The following is a 24,040-nucleotide window of genomic DNA, read 5'->3' as shown; positions in this document are numbered from 1 at the left end:
AGACCTAATCAAGAGTTTATGACTAAAATACGCTCCCACTTAAACCAATAAATTCATATGCTTTACTAATTTTAAACATAAAAATGTATTTCTAGTCTAACCGGAAACATACAAATTTAATTAAAATTTAAAGCTCATATAAATTTATAATTGAATCCAAAAAGTTTAATTTAATTTCAGTCGTATTTAAATTAATTCATGATTTTAATTTTAGTAAAATAATTAGAATAAATAAAATTTATTATAATTACAATATTCAAAATTAAAATCCAAGAAAATAATTTAAATTATTAATTTTAAAATTAATTAAAATTACGTGAACTGGAATTTTCAAACTAAACATTCAAAACGATCTTTAATCGTAACGCAAACACCCTACGCGTTGCACGCCCATGGGTCGCACGCACACAGCCATTGCTGGCCATGTGCGCGCAGCCCATGCGCTCGTCGCATAGCTGCTGCATCCCCATCGCAAGCCTCCGCACGCATTGGTGCTCGCTGCGCGCGCCAGCGCTCATCGCACGCGAGCTATCGCTCGCAGTGCGCGCGCGCGACATCGCTCGCTGGGCGCGCGACATCGCTCGCTGGGCGCGCGAGCCATCGCTCGCTGGGCGCGCGAGCCATCGCTCGCTGGGCGCGCGACATCGCTCGCTGGGCGCGCGACATCGCTCGCTGTGCGCGCGAGCCATCGCTCGCTGGGGCGCGACATCGCTCGCTGGGCGGGCGACATCGCTCGCTGTGCGCGCGAGTAATGCTGGGCGCAGCGCTCGTGGCACGCGAGCTTGCGCTCGCTGCGCGCGAGGCTGCGCGCTCTTGTGCGAGGCAGCGCGCGTTGTGGCGCAGCTCGCTTGCTGCCCACACGCGACTGCCTTGGCTCGCTCTTCGCCCATGCCCATTCGTTCATTGCTCGTGGCACACGACACAAGGCAGGGCTGCTGCCTTGTGCTCGTGCACTACGCCCTTGCTCATTGCATTCGTGCCGCACGGGCGACGAGCTCCCTTGCTCGTCGTCGCATGCCCGCATTATACAACACCCCTTAAGGGTAACACGAAGCGTCCATTGCTTTGTGCGTGCAAGTTATATGAACGAATCGCATAAAAATTTAAAATTTATATTTAAAATTAATGACAAATTAATAAATAATATTAATTTCATAATTTTAGGGCGAAAAATCGAAAATTTATTATCCAATTGATTTCCGATTGATATGGATTCAAGTCTAGGTCATAAAAATTTAAAATTTATCGTAAATTTATAATTTTTATGGTGGTTTTTAATCATAGGTTTCTAATTAAATTACAATTAATTATGAAAATCAAATTAATTCTAAATTATTCTAATTTTCAACAAATTAATCATAATTACAAATTAGATTGCATAATTAACAAGACTAGGCATTCAAACTTGTTAAACATATGCAGTAGGTCAATCAAAAATTCAAGATTTATCAACAAGAATCGCAAATATTTAATTTAACATCTTAAATTTACGAAATTTTGCATTCGAAAAACTAAAACCTTCGAAAGGTCATAGTTAGGCTTCGAATTTGAGAATTCTGGGTTCGGCAGAAAAAGACTATTTTTGTCAAAATTTTAGAATGCCTTTTACATGCGGAATTGACACAAAAATCACTCAATTCGGATGAGTAACGAAGAAACTGCCGAAAAACTGCGTACGTATAATTAAATAAACGCAATTTGCAATTAATTAACAATTACGAAAATTAATCACCCCTTTTAATTCTTGCAAATTTGTAATATTTAACCATGTTCATGCAATTTAGATTATGAAAATAATAAGGGGCTCGTGATACCACTGTTAGGTTATGATACATATGACAATTCATAAATCATGCGGAAAAAACCATAAACCCAGGAAAACATATTATTTACACATAATCATTTAGCATAGATTAGATGCATACTCTTTGTTGCGTGCCTTCCCTAGCTGCGCCCGAACCGAACAAGAACAAGTCTTTAGGACTCCAAGTGTCGTCCCTCCGTAGATAGTCCACAGCACGTCCGGATCCGCCTTAAGATTGACCAACTAGAATCGCCCTTAAGGTACTAGAAAATTTCGGCAATTTGAGCAAGATGTGTGTTTGAATTTTCTCTCAAAAACTCACTTTGAATACTTTGAAACTTGTGTTATAAATTGTGAGCCCTAGCCTCATATTTATAGCGGTATGGAAAGGGAATCGAAATCCTATTCAGATACAAATTAATCAAACCTAGAATCCTACAAGAACTCTAATTTAATTAATTTATCAAATAGAATTAGGAATTTAATCATTAACCGAACTCTGCATGTTTTAGGAAACGTGCACGAACACAAACACTTGCACACACACGCACGACAGCCACGATGGGCCTCATGCGTGCGCGCGAGCAGCAGCCCACTCAGCGCCCGCGCGCGCTGCGCGCTGCGCGCGCTGTGCGCGCTGTGCGCTGCGCGTGCTGTGCGCGCTGTGCGCGCTGCGCGCTGCGCGTGCTGTGCGCGCTGTGCGCGCTGCGCGCTGCGCGCAGCCTGCTGGGCCTGGCCTTGTTGTTTGTGCGGCGCGCTTGGCTTGCTGGGCGATGGCCTAGCTTCGTGCTGGGCCTCGTCCGGCAGGCCTCGTCCGATGCTTATTCGTACGATGCGCTTCCGATTAAATTTTCCGATTCCGGAATTCATTTCCGATACGAACAATATTTAATATTTCCGATTCCGGAATTAATTTCCGTTTCGAACAAATATTTAATATTTCCGTTTCCGGAATTATTTTCCGATTCCGGTAATATTTCCGATTCTGACAATATTTCCGTTTCCGGCAATATTTCCGATTCTGGCAATATTTCCATTTCCGATAATATTTTCCTGTACGTACCATGTTTCCGTTTCCGGCAACATCTACGACTTGGATAATATTTATATTTCCGATACGATCCATATTTCCGTTTCCGGCAATATCATCGTTTCCGGAGTATTCATTTCTTGCCTGTGACGATCTTAGCTCCCACTGAAACCAAGATCCGTCGGTTCCGAATATTCATAGATAGAGTATCTAATGCCATTAGATACTTGATCCGTTTACGTACTATTTGTGTGACCCTACGGGTTCAGTCAAGAGTAAGCTGTGGATTAATATCATTAATTCCACTTGAACTGAAGCGGCCTCTAGCTAGGCATTCAGCTCACTTGATCTCACTGAATTATTAACTTGTCAATTAATACTGAACCGCATTTATTAGACTTAACATAGAATGCATACTTGGACCAAGGGCATTATTTCCTTCATTAACAACCTAAGATCTTTGTCCATTTAATTCTCGAATGAGTCTATTCCCTAGACATTCTAATAGATCGATGCTTAGAGAACTTTAGAAGCTTCTGGTAAGATCATCTAGTTGAAACTTAATATTCAACATAAATTAAATGGTAAGAACCTTGTTGGGGTGACATTGGACATGTCTAACAAAGTATAAAAGTCAACACTAAAGAATTCAATTCTTAAGACTATAAGAAAGGGTACAAGAAATAGGAAAACGAGGAACAAATGAAAGGAATTTACGATTCCGTTTCTACCTATAAGTTTATGTTTAAAGAGAAGTGACCTAGCAATCAAACTTCCTTGGTATCATATACCGCTTGAGGTTCTTACTTCGGTAACAACTCAAACAATGGAAGCTAGGATACACTAATGACCTACAAGTGGGAAATGAAGCATGGTAATGCTACATTAGTTGTAGGGTCATCTAGTTTGTTTTAAGTCCTTTCAAAGGCTGGAACTTAATGGCTATTTTGTTCCATAATCAACATACCTAAATTTCTGTTTTCAAACACAGAAAGACTCACATTCAAGAAAAACAAAAATAATGTTTGTTTGTTTATTTGAATGAAATGGTCAATTACAGGGTGAGTCAATATGCTTGATTAAAACAAACAACTCTTTAAAGAACTTTACTAGGTTCCAATCAACCCCTTGATTTGAGTTCCACTAATCTTTGGCATTGTTGCTTAGACCATATCAACAAGTTAACATTCAAAAGCTCTATTTTGATGGAATTTTGAAAGTTGATTGATTTCTAGATCATTTTAAGACAACTAGTCTTACTTGTTGAAAGTAACAAAAGATATGGACTATTGTTAGAACGCCTAGACAATAGAGTTCAAAGCTAAAGAAAGATTTTATGACTTTATTATTTCACATGGATTTGAGTGAATATAGGTTTATTTACTCAAATGTGATATAAGTTGAATCTGTTTGGCTAGTTCAAAGATTTAGAAGTATAAAATCCACTTGGCAAGAAATCATAAAGATCTAGGTTAGATCATGTTGATGATTACTTGAGACCAAATATGATCATCAATGGTTGTGTGTTGTAATTTCACAATCTAGGTCCATAAGATATGGCATATCTTAGTTGGAATAATCGAAGTCAATTAGTACTTGATTCGATTAATGATGAATCATAAGGACTTTTCCTATAATTTCTAAAACAAAATGCTCAACTACCACCAAACTAAACCAAATTCGTCAAAGCTATTGAAAAGTAATTTCAGAATAACTTTTCATAAAATATATCTAGAGAGTTGCAAAACTCAGTGGGAGCTTAGTGTTTGTCATTCGACAAACTAAGGCCCAAGTATAGATATATGTTTCATTATGATTTATTCAAATGAGACACAAGGGTATTGTTTCTACCACGAATTTTTGAGAACATAATGTTTGTTTGCTCGAAATAATGTCCTTATGGAGATTCGTTTCCAAAATGACAAGTGGGAGAAAATAGACCTCGAAAGTCTTCGAGGCGAACAACAAACATAAACGGACATTCCGGAGGCTTTTCGAAGTTCTTTAGAAAATCCGAACACGTATTCTTTAAGGACTTTAGAAGTGGCTTTAAAGAATAGACATCTCTTAGAAGACTTTACAAGTGCTTCAAGGAGAACAGAATATTCAAAGGACTTTTAAGTGGCTATTGATATTCTGTTGTTTGATGTTCTATACCCTTGTAGGCATAGAGTTCAAGTCACTGAAACTATGAGATTCTTCTATTAGATAGTGAAGAAACATGGAGTTCAGGTCACTGAAACTATGCAATTCTTCTATTAGATAGTGAAGAAACCTACAACTTGCAGTCAAACTATTATCATGTAGATTAATGAGTTTGTGACTTGTAGGAAAGCTATGACGAAACCCAGATTCCCTAAAATGGTTAGAGGCCATATATAGACTCAAATGTTTAAAATGGTTAGAGGCCATAAAACATAACCAATGTTTTGATGACAAAATTGAAATTTTGTTGATTTGCAAGAATAGTTTCACACCTATTGGTTGCAAGTTTGTTTTAAGGATAAAAACCATCAAACATGGAATTGTGTTCACACACAAAGCTAGATTAGTTGCTAAAGGTTACAAGCAAATTCATGGCATGGATTGTGTTGAAACCTCATGCATAATCGTAATGCTCAAGTCTATAACTCAAGCAATGATTGCATATTGGTACATATGACAATTGGATGACAAAACGTATTCCTCAATCAAATATTGGAAGAAAACTATGTACATGGCATGTCATAGGATTTGTGGATCCAAATAAATGCTTGAAAAGGAATGCTAACTTATGAAATCTAAGTACAGATTTAAGCAAGCAATTGGGAATTGGAACTGTATTTTAGTGAAGCTAATAAGCATTTTAGTTTCATAAAATATACATGATTCTTATAAATATATAAGAAGTTTAGTGGGAGTACGTAAAACTTATTTGGTCCTATGTGTATCACACATATCTCTCTATTGTGAAATAACATTCAAATGCTAATGACTTAGGTTTGAAATTATTCATCAATGATGGACCAAGGCGAAACTTAGTACATACTGGGTATTAAGATCTATTTACAAAGATCTTATGATATTGTTTAGTAATGGCATTTACTAAATCAAACACGAAAGACTCCATTGGAGATATTCGATCCATATGAATAAATCTAAGTAATGAATGTTTGAACTATGTATAAGCATTTACTAAGTTAAACATCAAAAAATCTAATGAGATTCTTCACCTATATTATATGTTCAGTATCTACTGTAACTGAATGAGCTAAAGTTAAATGAATAGAATTCAATTGGGAATTATTCTGCAAAAGAATTTATCATGTATATAATATAATATGAGGATCGCCAAAAACGTATCGTATGACTTTAGGCATGACGAACATATACCAATCTCTATTGATCTAAGTGAAGATCAACTAGATTGAGATCAAGAACACTTATGGTACTTGAAAAGGTACATAGGAATAGTTCTTGATTCAAGGAAATAAATGAAGGAAATAATGCCCTTGGTCCAAGTATGCATTCTATGTTAAGTCTAATGAATGCGGTTCAGTATTAATTGACAAGTTAATAATTCAGTGAGATCAAGTGAGCTGAATGCCTAGCTAGAGGCCGCTTCAGTTCAAGTGGAATTAATGATATTAATCCACAGCTTACTCTTGACTGAACCCGTAGGGTCACACAAATAGTACGTAAACGGATCAAGTATCTAATGGCATTAGATACTCTATCTATGAATATTCGGAACCGACGGATCTTGGTTTCAGTGGGAGCTAAGATCGTCACAGGCAAGAAATGAATACTCCGAAAACGATGATATTGCCGGAAACGGAAATATGGATCGTATCGGAAATATAAATATTATCCAAGTCGTAGATGTTGCCGGAAACGGAAACATGGTACGTATCGGAAAATATTATCGGAAATGGAAATATTGCCAGAATCGGAAATATTGCCGGAAACGGAAATATTGTCAGAATCGGAAATATTACCGGAATCGGAAAATAATTCCGGAAACGGAAATATTAAATATTTGTTCGAAACGGAAATTAATTACGGAATCGGAAATATTAAATATTGTTCGTATCGGAAATGAATTCCGGAATTGGAAAATTTAATCGGAAGCGCATCGTACGAATAAGCATCGGACGAGGCCTGCCAGACGAGGCCCAGCACGAAGCCATGCCATCGCCCAGCAAGCCAAGCGCGCCGCACAAACAGCAAGGCCAGGCCCAGCAGGCTGCGCACAGCGCGCAGCGCGCACAGCGCGCACAGCACGCACAGCGCGCGCAGCGCGCAGCGCACAGCGCGCACAGCAGAGTTCGTGCACGTTTCCTAAAACATGCAGAGTTCGGTTAATGATTAAATTCCTAATTCTAATTGATAAATTAATTAAATTAGAGTTCTTGTAGGATTCTAGGTTTGATTAATTTGTATCTGAATAGGATTTCGATTCCCTTTCCATACCGCTATAAATATGAGGCTAGGGCTCACAATTTATAACACAAGTTTCAAAGTATTCAAAGTGAGTTTTTGAGAGATAATTCAAACACACATCTTGCTCAAATTGCCGAAATTTTCTAGTACCTTAAGGGCGATTCTAGTTGGTCAATCTTAAGGCGGATCCGGACGTGCTGTGGACTATCTACGGAGGGACGACACTTGGAGTCCTAAAGACTTGTTCTTGTTCGGTTCGGGCGCAGCTAGGGAAGGCACGCAACAAAGAGTATGCATCTATTCTATGCTAAATGATTATGTGTAAATAATATGTTTTCCTGGGTTTATGGTTTTTCCGCATGATTTATGAATTGTCATATGTATCATAACCTAACAGTGGTATCACGAGCCCCTTATTATTTTCATAATCTAAATTGCATGAACATGGTTAAATATTACAAATTTGCAAGAATTAAAAGGGGTGATTAATTTTCGTAATTGTTAATTAATTGCAAATTGCGTTTATTTAATTATACGTACGCAGTTTTTCGGCAGTTTCTTCGTTACTCATCCGAATTGAGTGATTTTTGTGTCAATTCCGCATGTAAAAGGCATTCTAAAATTCGAAGCCTAACTATGACTTTTCGAAGGTTTTAGTTTTTCGAATGCAAAATTTCGTAAATTTAAGATGTTAAATTAAATATTTGCAATTCTTGTTGATAAATCTTGAATTTTTGATTGACCTACTACATATGTTTAACAAGTTTGAATGCCTAGTCTTGTTAATTATGCAATCTAATTTGTAATTATGATTAATTTGTTGAAAATTAGAATAATTTAGAATTAATTTGATTTTCATAATTAATTGTAATTTAATTAGAAACCTATGATTAAAAACCACCATAAAAATTATAAATTTACGATAAATTTTAAATTTTTATGACCTAGACTTGAATCCATGTCAATCGGAAATCAATTGGATAATAAATTTTCGATTTTTCGCCCTAAAATTATGAAATTAATATTATTTATTAATTTGTCATTAATTTTAAATATAAATTTTAAATTTTTATGCAATTCGTTCATAAAACTTGCACGCACGAAGCAATGGACGCTTCGTGTTACCCTTAAGGGGTGTTGTATAATGCGGGCATGCGACGACGAGCAAGGGAGCTCGTCGCCCGTGCGGCACGAATGCAATGAGCAAGGGCGTAGTGCACGAGCACAAGGCAGCAGCCCTGCCTTGTGTCGTGTGCCACGAGCAATGAACGAATGGGCATGGGCGAAGAGCGAGCCAAGGCAGTCGCGTGTGGGCAGCAAGCGAGCTGCGCCACAACGCGCGCTGCCTCGCACAAGAGCGCGCAGCCTCGCGCGCAGCGAGCGCAAGCTCGCGTGCCACGAGCGCTGCGCCCAGCATTACTCGCGGGCACAGCGAGCGATGTCGCCCGCCCAGCGAGCGATGTCGCGCCCCAGCGAGCGATGGCTCGCGCGCACAGCGAGCGATGTCGCGCGCCCAGCGAGCGATGTCGCGCGCCCAGCGAGCGATGGCTCGCGCGCCCAGCGAGCGATGTCGCGCGCCCAGCGAGCGATGTCGCGCGCGCGCACTGCGAGCGATAGCTCGCGTGCGATGAGCGCTGGCGCGCGCAGCGAGCACCAATGCGTGCGCAGGCTTGCGATAGGGAAGCAGCAGCTATGCGACGAGCGCATGGGCTGCGCGCACATGGCCAGCAATGGCTGTGTGCGTACGGCCCATGGGCGTGCAACGCGTAGGGTGTTTGCGTTACGATTAGATCGTTTTGAATGTTTAATTTGAAAATTTCAGTTCACGTAATTTTAATTAATTTTAAAATTAATAATTTGAATTATTTTCTTGGATTTTAATTTTGAATATTATAATTATAATAAATGTTATTTATTCTAATTATTTTACTAAAATTAAAATCATGAATTAATTTAAATACGACTGAAATTAAATTAAATTTTTGGATTCAATTATAAATTTATATGAGCTTTAAATTTTAATTAAATTTGTATGTTTCCGGTTAGACTAGAAATACATTTTTATGTTTAAAATTGGTAAAGCATATGAATTTATTGGTTTAAGTGGGAGCGCTTTTTAGTCATAAACTCTTGATTAGGTCTACAAATCCTTAAGGTTAAAACAACTTGATTAGAATTAATAAGGACTGAATAATTGGTAGATTATTGGTGCCCTTGATTAATTGCTGCAAATGTTTACGTGATGCATAATGTGTTTTACTAACCAGCTATGTGGGCCATTCATGATAATGAATGGGTGAATGGTATATATTGTATATGTACTGTTTTGCAGGTTATGAAGTGACTAGTATGGCCCAAATAGGATAGAAAATATGGTCTGCGTACCATTAATTTGAATGTAATTGGTCTAAAGTACCAAAGTTATTTTTCAATTCAAATATGGTCTGCGAACCATCAAATAGTTGTAATTAGTTATAGCTTATCCTATTTGAAGAAAATGGTGCCTCCCACGGAGATTTTCAAGACGGACTTTGAAGTCAAAGCTTCAAGATGAAGTCGGGCCATACTAGATCACAAATATCTTATGCATGTTTTAAGTTATTTATTGTTTTAAATATGTCTTAAAATGCATGAGATCAAAAGCTTGATTATGTTGCATGATTAAGGATTTTAGTTCACTTAAAATCTAACCAACATAGTAAGAGCCTTAAGTTCCAAACTTAAAAATTGAGTTAAAAGGTGCCATGCCAAAATATACACTTGCTTGGATATCCTTTACATCAATCTAGTAATAGTTTTCGCTCAGCGAGGTGTTACTTATTGGTCCTAAAGGGGCAAGGTACACAAATAATTGTGAGTACATGTTAGTTTTGGTGAAACTCAACGATATAAGTAAGGAGTCCTTTTATGTCGTGGCAAATTCGATAGGTTTACCTAATAAGTTCTTAGACGTACCTATCAACCAAGAATAGTTTCTAGACTATTAGCAAAAGGCTTTTGCTTACCTAAGATGTTCTAGGATTAAGCCGACAAACTGTGCTTAGTTCTTCAATGATTTTAGGATCTTGGAATCATTTTATTCACACCTGCCGGAACACATAACTTGAATAAAATGCTTAATAAACATTGAATTATGCATGTATGCTAGAATTTAAGTTTATTAAGAGAAACTGTGAATGGTTATTTATTTGTTTATTCTTTTCAATTGTAGTTTTTAATATGGCAAACAACAATTCATTCAACATTCGATCAATTCTCGAAAAAGAGAAGTTGAACGGGAAAAACTTCCTTGACTGGCAAAGGAACTTGCAAATAGTTCTTATGCAGGAAGAAAAGGAGTATGTCCTAGATGAGGCGATGCCCGAAGCTGCAGGCGACGGGGTCACTCAGGCAGCCCTCAATCGTTGGATTGATGCCAACAAGGATGTGAAATGTCTAATGCTCGCCACCATGAGTGCGGATCTGCAGAAAACGTTCATCAACTCAGATGCTTTCACAATCATCAGTGAGTTGAAGAACATGTTCCAAGATCTGGCTCGAGTCGAAAGATTCGAGACTCATAGGCAAATTCTTGAGACCAAGCTTAAGAAAGGCGAGCCCGTAAGTCCACATGTTCTCAAAATGATTGGACTCATTGAGAATATGAGTCGGCTGGATCAGCAATTTTCTCAGGAAATGGCTATAGACACCATCCTCCATTCTCTTCATAGCGGGTATGATCAGTTCAAACTGAACTACAGTATGAATAGTCTGGACAAAACGCTCACTGAGCTTCACGGTATGCTGAAGACCGCTGAAAAGACGCTCAAAAGTGATAAGCAGGATGTGCTTATGGTGCGTGGGGGCAAGTTCAAGAAATCTGGAAAGAAGAGGAATGCTAAGAAAGGTGGCAACAAGGCCAGCCCAACTAAGCAAACTGGCGCCAAATCTGCAAAGAGGAAGGTCAGTCAACCCACTTCTGAATCCGAATGCTTCTACTGCAAGAAGAAGGGGCATTGGAAGAGAGATTGCTTGAAGCTAAAGGAAGATCAGAAGAACGGAACAGTCGTTCCATCTTCAGGTATTTTCGTTATAGACTGTATACTTGCTAATTCAACTTCTTGGGTATTAGATACAGGTTGTGGCTCACACTTATGTTCCAATCCACAGGGACTAAGAAGAAGTAGAAAGTTAAGCAAGGGTGAAGTCGACCTACGAGTGGGAAATGGAGCACGGTTTGCTGCATTAGCTGTAGGAACTTACTATTTGTCGTTGCCCTCCGGGCTAGTTTTGGAACTGGAAGAATGTTTCCATGTTCCAAGTCTTACTAAAAACATCATTTCAGTTTCTTGCTTAGATGCTAAGGGATTTTCCTTTATAATAAAAGACAATAGTTGTTCGTTTTATTTTAAAGAGATGTTTTATGGATCTGCTAGATTAGTCAATGGACTTTATTTATTAGATCACGACAAACAAGTATATAACATAAATACCAAAAAGGCCAAAAAGGATGATTCAGATCTCACCTATCTGTGGCATTGTCGATTAGGCCATATAAACTTGAAACGCTTAGAAAGACTTCAAAGGGAAGGAATTCTAGAACCATTTAACTTAGAGGATTATGGTAAATGCGAATCATGTTTACTTGGCAAAATGACAAAGCAACCTTTCTCTAAAGTTGGAGAAAGAGCAAATGAACTATTGGGTTTAATCCATACAGATGTATGTGGACCAATGAGTACAAATGCTAGAGGTGGTTTCAGCTACTTTATCACTTTCACTGATGACTTCAGTAGGTATGGTTATGTCTACCTAATGAAGCATAAGTCTGAATCCTTTGACAAATTCAAGGAATTTCAGAGTGAAGTAGAGAATCAATTAGGCAAGAAGATCAAGGCACTGCGGTCTGATAGAGGCGGTGAATATCTGAGCTATGAATTTGATGACCATCTGAAAGAATGTGGAATTCTATCAGAATTGACTCCTCCTGGAACACCACAATGGAACGGTGTGTCAGAACGGAGGAACAGAACCTTGCTAGACATGGTCAGGTCAATGATGGGTCAGGCCGAACTTCCATTAGAATTTTGGGGACATGCACTAAATACAGCTGCACTCACTATAAATAGAGCTCCGTCTAAAGCTGTCGAAAAGACTCCATACGAATTATGGTTTGGAAAGCCTTCAAATGTGTCTTTTCTTAAGATTTGGGGATGTGAAGTATACGTCAAACGATTAATTTCAGACAAACTTCATCCAAAATCTGACAAATGTATCCTTGTGGGCTATCCAAAGGAAACAAAGGGGTATTACTTCTACAATACATCTGAGAACAAAGTGTTTGTTGCTCGAGATGGTGTCTTTTTGGAGAAGGATCACATTTCCAAAATGACAAGTGGGAGAAAAGTAGACCTCGAAGAAATTCGAGTCGAACAACAAACTCTAGAGAATGCTCAAGATGACATTCAAGATGAAACTCAGAGATCTTTAGAAGAATCCGGTGAGAATCATGGTCAATCTAGAAATGTTACCCCGCGTAGATCGCAAAGATATAGATCTCAACCGGAAAGGTACTTGGGTATTTTGACGAACGAGAGCTATGACGTTCTATTACTTGAAAGTGATGAACCTGCGACTTACAAGCAAGCTATGACGAGCCCTAGCTCCAAGCAATGGCAAGAAGCCATGCAATCTGAATTAGACTCCATGTCTGAAAACCAAGTATGGGATTTGGTCAATTTGCCAGATGGATACCAAGCCATTGGAAGCAAATGGGTTTTCAAACTGAAAAAGGACAAGGATGGGAAACTTGAAGTTTTCAAAGCTAGATTGGTTGCAAAAGGTTACAGGCAAGTCCACGGTGTGGATTACGATGAAACCTTTTCACCAGTTGCAATGCTAAAGTCTATTCGAATAATGTTAGCAATCGCTGCATATTACGATTACGAAATATGGCAGATGGATGTCAAAACTGCTTTCTTAAACGGCGTTTTAACAGAAACTGTGTTTATGACACAGCCTGAAGGTTTTGAGGATCCAAAGAATGCTAAAAAGGTATGCAAGCTAAAGAAATCAATCTACGGATTGAAGCAGGCATCCAGGAGCTGGAATATACGTTTTGATGAAGCAGTCAGTGACTTTGGTTTCATCAAGAACGCGGACGAATCTTGTGTATACAAGAAGGTCAGTGGGAGCAAAATTGCTTTCCTAGTATTATATGTCGACGACATATTGCTTATCGGAAATGACATTCCTATGTTGAACTCTGTCAAGATTTGGCTTGGGAAATGTTTTTCGATGAAGGATCTAGGAGAAGCACAGTACATATTGGGCATCAAGATTTACAGAGATAGATCTAAAAAGATGATTGGACTTAGTCAAAGAACTTATATCAATAAGGTGCTTGATAGGTTCAAGATGGCGGACTCCAAGCGAGGCTACCTACCCATGTCTCATGGAATGACTCTAAGCAAGACTCAGTGCCCAAAAACACTTGATGAGCGTAGACGAATGAATGGGATTCCATATGCATCATTGATTGGTTCAATAATGTATGCTATGATATGTACACGCCCGGATGTTGCGTACGCACTCAGTGCTACGAGCAGATACCAGTCAGACCCAGGAGAGGCGCATTGGACTGCTGCCAAGAATATTCTGAAGTACCTGAAAAGGCACAAAGATGACTTCCTGGTCTATGGTGGAGATGATGAATTAATTGTTAAAGGCTATACGGACGCAAGTTTCCAAACCGACAAAGATGATTTCAGATCACAGTCTGGGTTTGTCTTCTGCCTCAACGGAGGAGCAGTAAGCTGGAAAAGTGCTAAGCAAAGCACCATTGCGGATTCTACAACTGAAGCGGAGTACATTGCTGCACATGAAGCAGCAAAGGAAGCTATATGGCTAAAGAAGTTCATAGGAGAACTTGGTGTAGTCCCCTCCATTAAAGGACCAATAGCCCTGTATTGTGATAATAACGGAGCTATTGCACAGGCAAAAGAGCCTAGACACCACCAGAGAGTCAAGCATGTACTTTGTAGATTTCACCTTCTACGAGAGTTCGTTGAAAGAAAAGAAGTCGAGATAAGCAAAATTGGAACTGATGACAACATATCAGATCCATTAACTAAACCTCTGCCGCAAGCGAAGCACAACTCGCACACTGCAGCTATGGGAATCAAGCATATTGGAGAATGGCTTTGATGTCTCTGTTTAATGTTTTAAAGTTTTAGAGTTTAAATCTTTGTAAAACATTATTGGTTAATCATTCACAATAAATGAAAAGAATTCATTTTTCCATTTAATTTGTGGTTTATTAAATGATGAGTCCCTTCAACTTGACGATATATTCAAGATAGACTGTCAGGACCAGTCCTGTGACTAAGAAATGTCTATCAAGTGAACTTGAATGTCAAAGGTTGAAAATGGTCCCTAATCGGAGTTTTCTATAAAATTGGACGCATAGAAAACGTTAGACGATTAGAATGCAAGATGACTAGTAGTTCTGTTTCTTGAACTATGTGGACATGGCGATGTCATAATCATTTGCATAGATACTTACTTTGGGAAGACTAGTATCGGACAAGACCTATGAAACTTTACTGTAAGAGATGAAAGTCTGTCATAAGTAAATTTCATTAAATTATTAGACACTAAATCCTCAATACCTGAGTGATTTGAGATTACTTGTTTGAGAACTGGTTGCTTTGACGTTGACCAACCGTCGCACCGTAAAAGGAGGCTATAAAGGCAACGCTCAGGTAATCACCTATCAAACGAAGTCTAATCTCAAGATCGCAAGATTGGGATTGTCCTCCCATAAATCGGGATGAGATGCTTAAAAGTTGTACAAGGCCACTCGGAGAGCTAGAAACTGTGAAATGCATGGCCGTGCTCGGATGAATCATAGGCTATGATTATCTGTTTATTTGATCAGTTGAACTCTGAAACCGAGGAACACCTCTGGACATAATAAGGATGACAACTCTTACCTTATGTTCAAGAGCAAGCATCGAGCGACAAAGGAATTAGGAAATGCACACTTGTCCCTAAGGACAAGTGGGAGACTGAAGGAAATAATGCCCTTGGTCCAAGTATGCATTCTATGTTAAGTCTAATGAATGCGGTTTAGTATTAATTGACAAGTTAATAATTCAGTGAGATCAAGTGAGCTGAATGCCTAGCTAGAGGCCGCTTCAGTTCAAGTGGAATTAATGATATTAATCCACAGCTTACTCTTGACTGAACCCGTAGGGTCACACAAATAGTACGTAAACGGATCAAGTATCTAATGGCATTAGATACTCTATCTATGAATATTCGGAACCGACGGATCTTGGTTTCAGTGGGAGCTAAGATCGTCACAGGCAAGAAATGAATACTCCGAAAACGATGATATTGCCGGAAACGGAAATATGGATCGTATCGGAAATATAAATATTATCCAAGTCGTAGATGTTGCCGGAAACGGAAACATGGTACGTATCGGAAAATATTATCGGAAATGGAAATATTGCCAGAATCGGAAATATTGCCGGAAACGGAAATATTGTCAGAATCGGAAATATTACCGGAATCGGAAAATAATTCCGGAAACGGAAATATTAAATATTTGTTCGAAACGGAAATTAATTCCGGAATCGGAAATATTAAATATTGTTCGTATCGGAAATGAATTCCGGAATCGGAAAATTTAATCGGAAGCGCATCGTACGAATAAGCATCGGACGAGGCCTGTCGGACGAGGCCCAGCACGAAGCCAGGCCATCGCCCAGCAAGCCAAGCGCGCCGCACAAACAGCAAGGCCAGGCCCAGCAGGCTGCGCACAGCGCGCAGCGCGCAGCGCGCAGCGCGCGCGGGCGCTGAGTGGGCTGCTGCTCGCGCGCACGCATGAGGCCCATCGTGGCTGTCGTGCGTGTGTGTGCAAGTGTTTGTGTTCGTGCACGTTTCCTAAAACATGCAGAGTTCGGTTAATGATTAAATTCCTAATTCTAATTGATAAATTAATTAAATTAGAGTTCTTGTAGGATTCTAGGTTTGATTAATTTGTATCTGAATAGGATTTCGATTCCCTTTCCATACCGCTATAAATATGAGGCTAGGGCTCACAATTTATAACACAAGTTTCAAAGTATTCAAAGTGAGTTTTTGAGAGAAAATTCAAACACACATCTTGCTCAAATTGCCGAAATTTTCTAGTACCTTAAGGGCGATTCTAGTTGGTCAATCTTAAGGCGGATCCGGACGTGCTGTGGACTATCTACGGAGGGACGACACTTGGAGTCCTAAAGACTTGTTCTTGTTCGGTTCGGGCGCAGCTAGGGAAGGCACGCAACAAAGAGTATGCATCTATTCTATGCTAAATGATTATGTGTAAATAATATGTTTTCCTGGGTTTATGGTTTTTCCGCATGATTTATGAATTGTCATATGTATCATAACCTAACAATAAAGATATGCTAAATATTGATGCTACACGCATAAACACTGGCAAAGGATCAAGCAAGACCCTTTGGAGTTAACCATTGACAAGGACGAGCTAAAGAGCATCGTGTTTTGAAATGGCAACATGGATTGAAGACCATGAGTTGTTGCGTGGGAAATTAAAATAATAATTTCTATGTTCTAAGATATAGTTGGAGAGTCTTCCACATATCTGTGAACTGCTTGGATAAGTAGATCCAAACAAAGCATCACTAGCAACCTATACAGTTGAAGTAAAAGTAATTATTGCCTAAGAAGCAATAAAATAGAGTTGTTTATATGAGTTCTTCATTGAACTTGGGAAGATCACATGTCTGTTGACTTAATAGTTCTTCATTGCAAAATGCGTAGAACCACTAATGTAGCAAGAAAGACTAGATCACAAAATAAACATACTCAAAAGTTCTTATCATCATATCTCGAAGAACATTCGATGAAAAGGATTTTAAGATTGGCAAAACGTGATAACTAAACCTATGCAACAAGTGAGAAGCAACACTCACGTTGTAGCACTGGAAATCAAGCATAGCTTTGAATTCCATGAACTGTTTTAAAGATGGGTTTGAGGCCCATGGTTGTAAAACAATGGGGTTGAACATTTATCATATATGAAATGTATTTTCATATTCCATTTAACTTGGTTTAGTATTAAATGATGAGTCCCTTCAATTTGACGATATATTCAAGATAGACTGTCAGGACCAGTCCTGTGACTAAGAAATGTCTATCAAGTGAACTTGAATGTCAAAGGTTGAAAATGGTCCCTAGTCGGAGTTTTCTATAAAATTGGACGCATAGAAAACGTTAGACGATTAGAATGCAAGATGACTAGTAGTTCTGTTTCTTGAACTATGTGGACATGGCAATGTCATAATCATTTGCATAGATACTTACTTTGGGAAGACTAGTATCGGACAAGACCTATGAAACTTTACTGTAAGAGATGAAAATCTGTCATAAGTAAATTTCATTAAAATTATTAGACACTAAATCCTCAATACCTGAGTGATTTGAGATTACTTGTTTGAGAACTGGTTGCTTTGACGTTGACCAACCGTCGCACCGTAAAAGAAGGCTATAAAGGCAACGCTCAGGTAATCACCTATCAAACGAAGTCTAATCTCAAGATCGCAAGATTGGGATTGCCCTCCCATAAGTTGGGATGAGATGCTTAAAAGTTGTACAAGGCTACTCGGAGAGCTAGAAACTGTGAAATGCATGGCCGTGCTCGGATGAATCATAGGCTATGATTATCTGTTTATTTGATCAGTTGAACTTTGAAACCGAGGAACACCTCCGGACATAATAAGGATGACAACTCTTACCTTATGTTCAAGAGCAAGCATCGAGCGACAAAGGAATTAGGAAATGCACACTTGTCCTTAAGGACAAGTGGGAGACTGAAGGAAATAATGCCCTTGGTCCAAGTATGCATTCTATGTTAAGTCTAATAAATGCGGTTCAGTATTAATTAACAAGTTAATAATTCAGTGAGATCAAGTGAGCTGAATGCCTAGCTAGAGGCCGCTTCAGTTCAAGTGGAATTAATGATATTAATCCACATCTTACTCTTGACTGAACCCGTAGGGTCACACAAATAGTACGTAAATGGATCAAGTATTTAATGGCATTAAATACTCCATCTATGGATATTCGGAATCGACGGATCTTGGTTTCAGTGGGAGCTGAGATCGTCACAGGCAAGAAATGAATGCTCTGGAAACGATTATATTGCCGGAAACGGAAATATGGATCGTATCGGAAATATAAATATTATCCAAGTCGTAGATGTTGCCGGAAACGGAAACATGGTACGTATCGGAAAATATTATCGGAAATGGAAATATTGCCGGATTCGGAAATATTGCCGGAAACGGAAATATTGTCAGAGTCGGAAATATTGCCGGAATCGGAAAATAATTCCGGAAACGGAAATATTAAATATTTGTTCGAAACGGAAATTAATTCCGGAATCGGAAATATTAAATATTGTTCGTATCGGAAATGAATTCCGGAATCGGGAAATTAATCGGAAGCGTATCGTACGAATTAGCATCGGACGAGGCCTGCCAGACGAAGGCCCAGCACGAAGCCGGGCCATCGCCCAGCAAGCCAGCGCGCCACAACGCACCAGCCAAGGCTGCGCCAGGCCCACCGCAAGGCAGGCCCAGCGCGCGCCAACGCTGCGGCAGCGTGTGGGCCTCGTGGCAATGGGCTGCGAGCTCGCGGGCTGCGCGCGCGCGCATGGCGCCCCTCGTGGGCTGCTGTGCGTGCGTGTGTGTGTTTGTGTGCTATACGAATCCTAAAGCTATCAGGTTTCGACATATGATTAATTTCCTAAACCTAAAAGGATGAATTAATTAAATAAGAATTCTATTAGGATTCTAGTTTAATTAATTCGTATCCTAATAGGATTACAATTCCCTTTCCATACCTCTATAAATAAAGGCCTAGGGTCATTATTTTGTATAGAGTATTCAAGTATTAAAAGTGATTTTTGAGAGCAAAAATTCAGTCATACAATTGCCTATATGTGCCGAAAATTCTAAGTACCTTAAGGGCGATCCTAGTTGGTCAAGCTTAAGGCGGATCCGGACGTGTTGTGGACTATCTACGGAGGGACGACACTTGGAGTCCTAAAGACTTGTTCTTGTTCGGTTCGGGCGCAGCTAGGGAAGGCACGCAACAAAGTGTATGCATCTAAACTATGCTAAATGATTATGTGTAAATAATATGCTTTCCTGGCTTTATGGTTTTTCCGCATGATTTATGAATTGTCATATGTATCATAACCTAACAACAACATGTATGCATCTATTCTATGCTAAATGATTATGTGTAAATAATATTCTTTCCTGGCTATATGGTTTTTCCGCATGATTTATGAATTGTCATATGTATCATAACCTAACACCAAGACACCACCAAAGAGTAAAGAATGTACTTCAAAGATTTCACCTTCTACGAGAGTTCGTTGAAATAAAAGAAGTCGAGATCAGCAAGATTGGAACTGACGACAACATCTCAGATCCATTAACTAAACCTCTGCCGCAGACGAAGCACAACTCGCACACTGCAGCTATGGGAATCAAGCATGTTGGAGAATGGTTTTGATGTCCTTATTTAATGTTTTAAAGTTTTAGAGTTTAATACTTTTTAAAACGTTATTGGTTAACCATTCATATAAATGAATAGAATTCATTTTTCCATTTAATTTGTGGTTTATTAAATGATGAGTCGCTTCAATTTGACGATATATTCAAGATAGACTGTCAGGACCAGTCCTGTGACTAAGAAATGTCTATCAAGTGAACTTGAATGTCAAAAGTTGAAAAAGGTCCCTGTTCGGAAGTTTTCTATAAAGGTGGATGCATAGAAAATGCTAAACGACTAGAATGCAAGATGACTAGTAGTTCTGTTTCTTGAACTATGTGGACATGTCAATGTCACAATCATTTGCATAGATACTTACTTTAAGAAGACTAGTATCGGACTAACCTATGAAACTTTACTGTAAGAGATGAAAATATGTCATAAGTAAATTTCATTAAAATTATTAGACACTAATCCTCAATACCTGAGTGATTTGAGATTACTTGCTTGAGAACTGGTTACTTTGACATTATCAACCGTCGCACCGTAAAAGGAGGCTATAACGGCAACGCTCGGGTAATCACCTATCAAACGAAGTCTAATCTCAAGATCGCAAGATTGGGATTCTCCTCTCATAAATCAAGATGAGATGCTGAAAGTTGTACAAGGCCACTCGGAGAGCTAGAAACTATAAAATGCATGGTCGTGCTCAGATAAATCATAGGTTATGATTATCTGTTTATTTGATCAGTTGAACTCTGAAACCGAGAAATACCTCTGGACATAATAAGGATGACAACTCTTACCTTATGTTCATGAGCAAGCATCAAGCGACAAAGGAATTAGGCAATGCACACTTGTCCCTAAGGACAAGTGGGAGACTGAAGGAAATAATGCCCTTGGTCCAAGTATGCATTCAATTCTAAGTCTAATAAATACGGTTCAGTAATAATTAATTATGCAAGTTAATAATTCGGTGAGATCAAGTGAACTGTATGCCTAGCTAGAGGCCGCTTCAGTTCAAGTGGAATTAATAATATTAATCCACAGCTTACTCTTGACTGAACCCGTAGGGTCACACAAATAGTACGTGAACGTATCAAGTATTTAAGTGAATTAAATACTCCATTTATTGATATATGGAATCGACGGATCTCGGTTCCAGTGGGAGCTGAAATCGTCAAAAGGCAAATTATGAATACTCCGGAAACGATGATATTGCCGGAAACGGAAATATGGATCGTATCGGAAATATAAATATTATCCAAGTCGTAGATGTTGCCGGAAACGGAAACATGGTACGTATCGGATAATATTATCGGAAATGGAAATATTGCCGGAATCGGAAATATTACCGGAAACGGAAATATTGCCGGAATCGGAAATATTACCGGAAACGGAAATATTGCCGGAATCGGAAATATTGCCGGAATCGGAAAGATTATCGGAATCGGAAATATTAAATATTTGTTCGAAACGGAAATTAATTCCGGAATCGGAAATATTAAATATTGTTCGAATCGGAAATGAATTCCGGAATCAGAAAATGAATCGAAAGCGCGATGTACGAAATAAACATCGGACGAGCTTGCTAAACGAAAATCCCAGCACGAAGCTAGGCCCGCGCCTAGCGAAGCCCGCGCAAAGAGAGCAACACAAAGCAAACAGCCTGCCCCACCAAGGCAGGCCCAACCAAGCGCAAGGCGAGGCCAGGCTCAGCCAAGGCGAGGCCAGGCTCAGCCAAGGCGAGGCAGCAGGCTGGTCGCGCCCACGCATGGGCCGCGCCAGCGCTGCTGGGCCGCACGCGCGGACAACGCCCTTATGGTATGTTCGTGTGGTTGTGTTCGTGCAAGCTTTAATCCTTGGTTGCTTAGGATTTGTCCGGTTAGATTATTTTCCTAAATCCACTAGAGTTAGTCGTTTAACTAAACACTAAAAACAAAGGTTTAATTTAAGTCTAATTCTAATTGAATTAGATAAATTGAATCCTAGTAGATTTCTAGTTCCGATAATCCCACCCTATAAATAGGTGATGAATAATCACAATTTAGAATATCATATTCTCAAGTATTCATATAGTTAATTGAATCTAAGGCGGATCCGAACGTGCTGTGGACTATCTACGGAGGGACGACACTTGGAGTCTTAAACTTGTTCTTGTTCGGTTCGGGAGCAGCTAGGGAAGGCACGCGTCACATGCATGTATCCTAGATTATGCTAATTGACTATGTGGCAATTAATTTGGATTCCTGGCTTTATGGTTTTCCGCATGAAATATATGTTTTATATTTGTCATAACCTAACAATTTTACCAAATGCATAAATTAAAATATAAAATAATTAATTAAAATCTATAAATGCATGAATATTACATACCTTATATTTTCAAATCTGCAAAATAAATCAATGCAACAATCTTTAAAAAGAACATTTGTTTTATGCATGAAATAATTAATTAAAATCCATAAGAAATCATTACACCTTATATTTTATTTAATTGTTTCATTACTATTTTTTATGGTTATGCATAAAAATCACGAATTATTATTATAAAATTGTTTAATTTCTGTTATTATTTTCTTGCAAGGAATCGTGAGAAAAATGATACTTACTTGTGTGGGAGTGACTTCACAAAGAACGGTGATGGAGGTTTTGGTGATGGAGTTTTTTTCTTCTTGTTTCTGGAGTTTTTGTTTTACATAAAGTTTTCTGGAGTTTTTGATTTCGCAATTGAAATAATTTGTAATAATTTCATTTTTTGTATTAATTGTGTTTTTTTATTCTGTGTTTGTATTATATTCCCCTAATTTTCAGTATTTCCTTTCCTGATTTAATTTTTTCATTCAAAATTAATTTCTATCAAATTAATTTCCTCTATTTTCTTGTAACAATGAAGCTTTTAGGTTATTATGACAGTCAATTCAGCTGCACAATTGTGGTTTTGGGCCCACTAAGATTGTTTTGACCTTTAGGAATGAAACTGAGCTTGTAAATGAAAATAACTGTAGAACGGGTAGGGTATTTTTGTCTTTTTGTTGGGGGACACGAAAAGTGTTGTTACCAAATTGCCCTCAGCGGCTGGCTTAAATAATAGAGATTCCAGTTAACATACGTACTCACCATGTATTATTATTAACATTAAACTAACATTAGAAGTCCATTCATTAATATTATTTAAATTTGTTATCAAATTAAAAAGTTATAATAACACCGAAATAAAATCAAATTATAAAGGAAAATATAATATTGATTCATCTTTCCTCCAATAATCGATTATGTAGTTACATTTATGGTAATTGAATTATATTTTTATTTCATTTCTATCTTAGTTTCCTAAAAAAAAGTAATGTATTAAAAGAAGTAAAAGAATAAAAAAAAAATTGGCGGAAAAAAATTGCACCAGGAAGTAACACGTGTCATTTCTGGTGTTTATTTTAGTAAATGTAATACTGTACTCCCTCTGTTCTCGAATATTAGTCCCATTTGGAATCTTGACACTCTTCACAATTGAAGAGTATCTTCTAATTTCTTTCCAATACGTACTTCAAAACATATTCATGTGAGATCTTATTTTGTTCGTCTTAATGTGTAATATAACAATATCAAATTTTATATTTTTTTGGCATACATATTTGGAGATATTTACGTTTAAGTATTGAGTTGAAACGAGTTGAAAAGTCAAAACATGACTAATAGTTAAGAACAGGGGAGTAATTAATTTGAAATACGACAATGATTAATAATGTACACATGTGAAAGAGAAGATCAAAGAAGAGGATAGGGTGAGTAGAGGGGGCTAACGAGAAAAAGAAATGATGATTTTGATAAAGAAAGTGAAAGCAAAAGGATTTTGCGTGTACTCGTTATGCAATAAAGTTAATGTATATAGCAATAACTTTTTAATATGTTTTTGGTAACTTTTAACATATTATGGTTCAGACCCAGTCTTGATAGGATACTCAGGAGTAAGATTGAACAATGCCTCTTGGGCAGCTAGGAGGATGGTCAAAAGTATTGCTAAGCTGGAAGGAGGATTCCGACGCACAATTGGTAACGGGGAAACAATTGAAGTTAAGGGAGAAGTATGGACATCAATGGGGCCTATCCAAAGAAAACCCCATCAAGTGGGTAGCGGACCTTACTAATAACAATACATCGTAGAAGTGTGGGTTGATTTGGAATGAGTTCACAACATATATAGTCAATAGAGGCAATTTTTGCAACAA

The sequence above is a fragment of the Spinacia oleracea genome, chromosome 1, assembly GCF_020520425.1.
Source record: "Spinacia oleracea cultivar Varoflay chromosome 1, BTI_SOV_V1, whole genome shotgun sequence".
In the NCBI taxonomy this organism is placed as follows: Eukaryota; Viridiplantae; Streptophyta; class Magnoliopsida; order Caryophyllales; family Amaranthaceae; genus Spinacia; species Spinacia oleracea.
The sequence above is the reverse complement of the archived record's forward strand: the minus strand, read 5'-3'. Positions refer to the sequence as shown.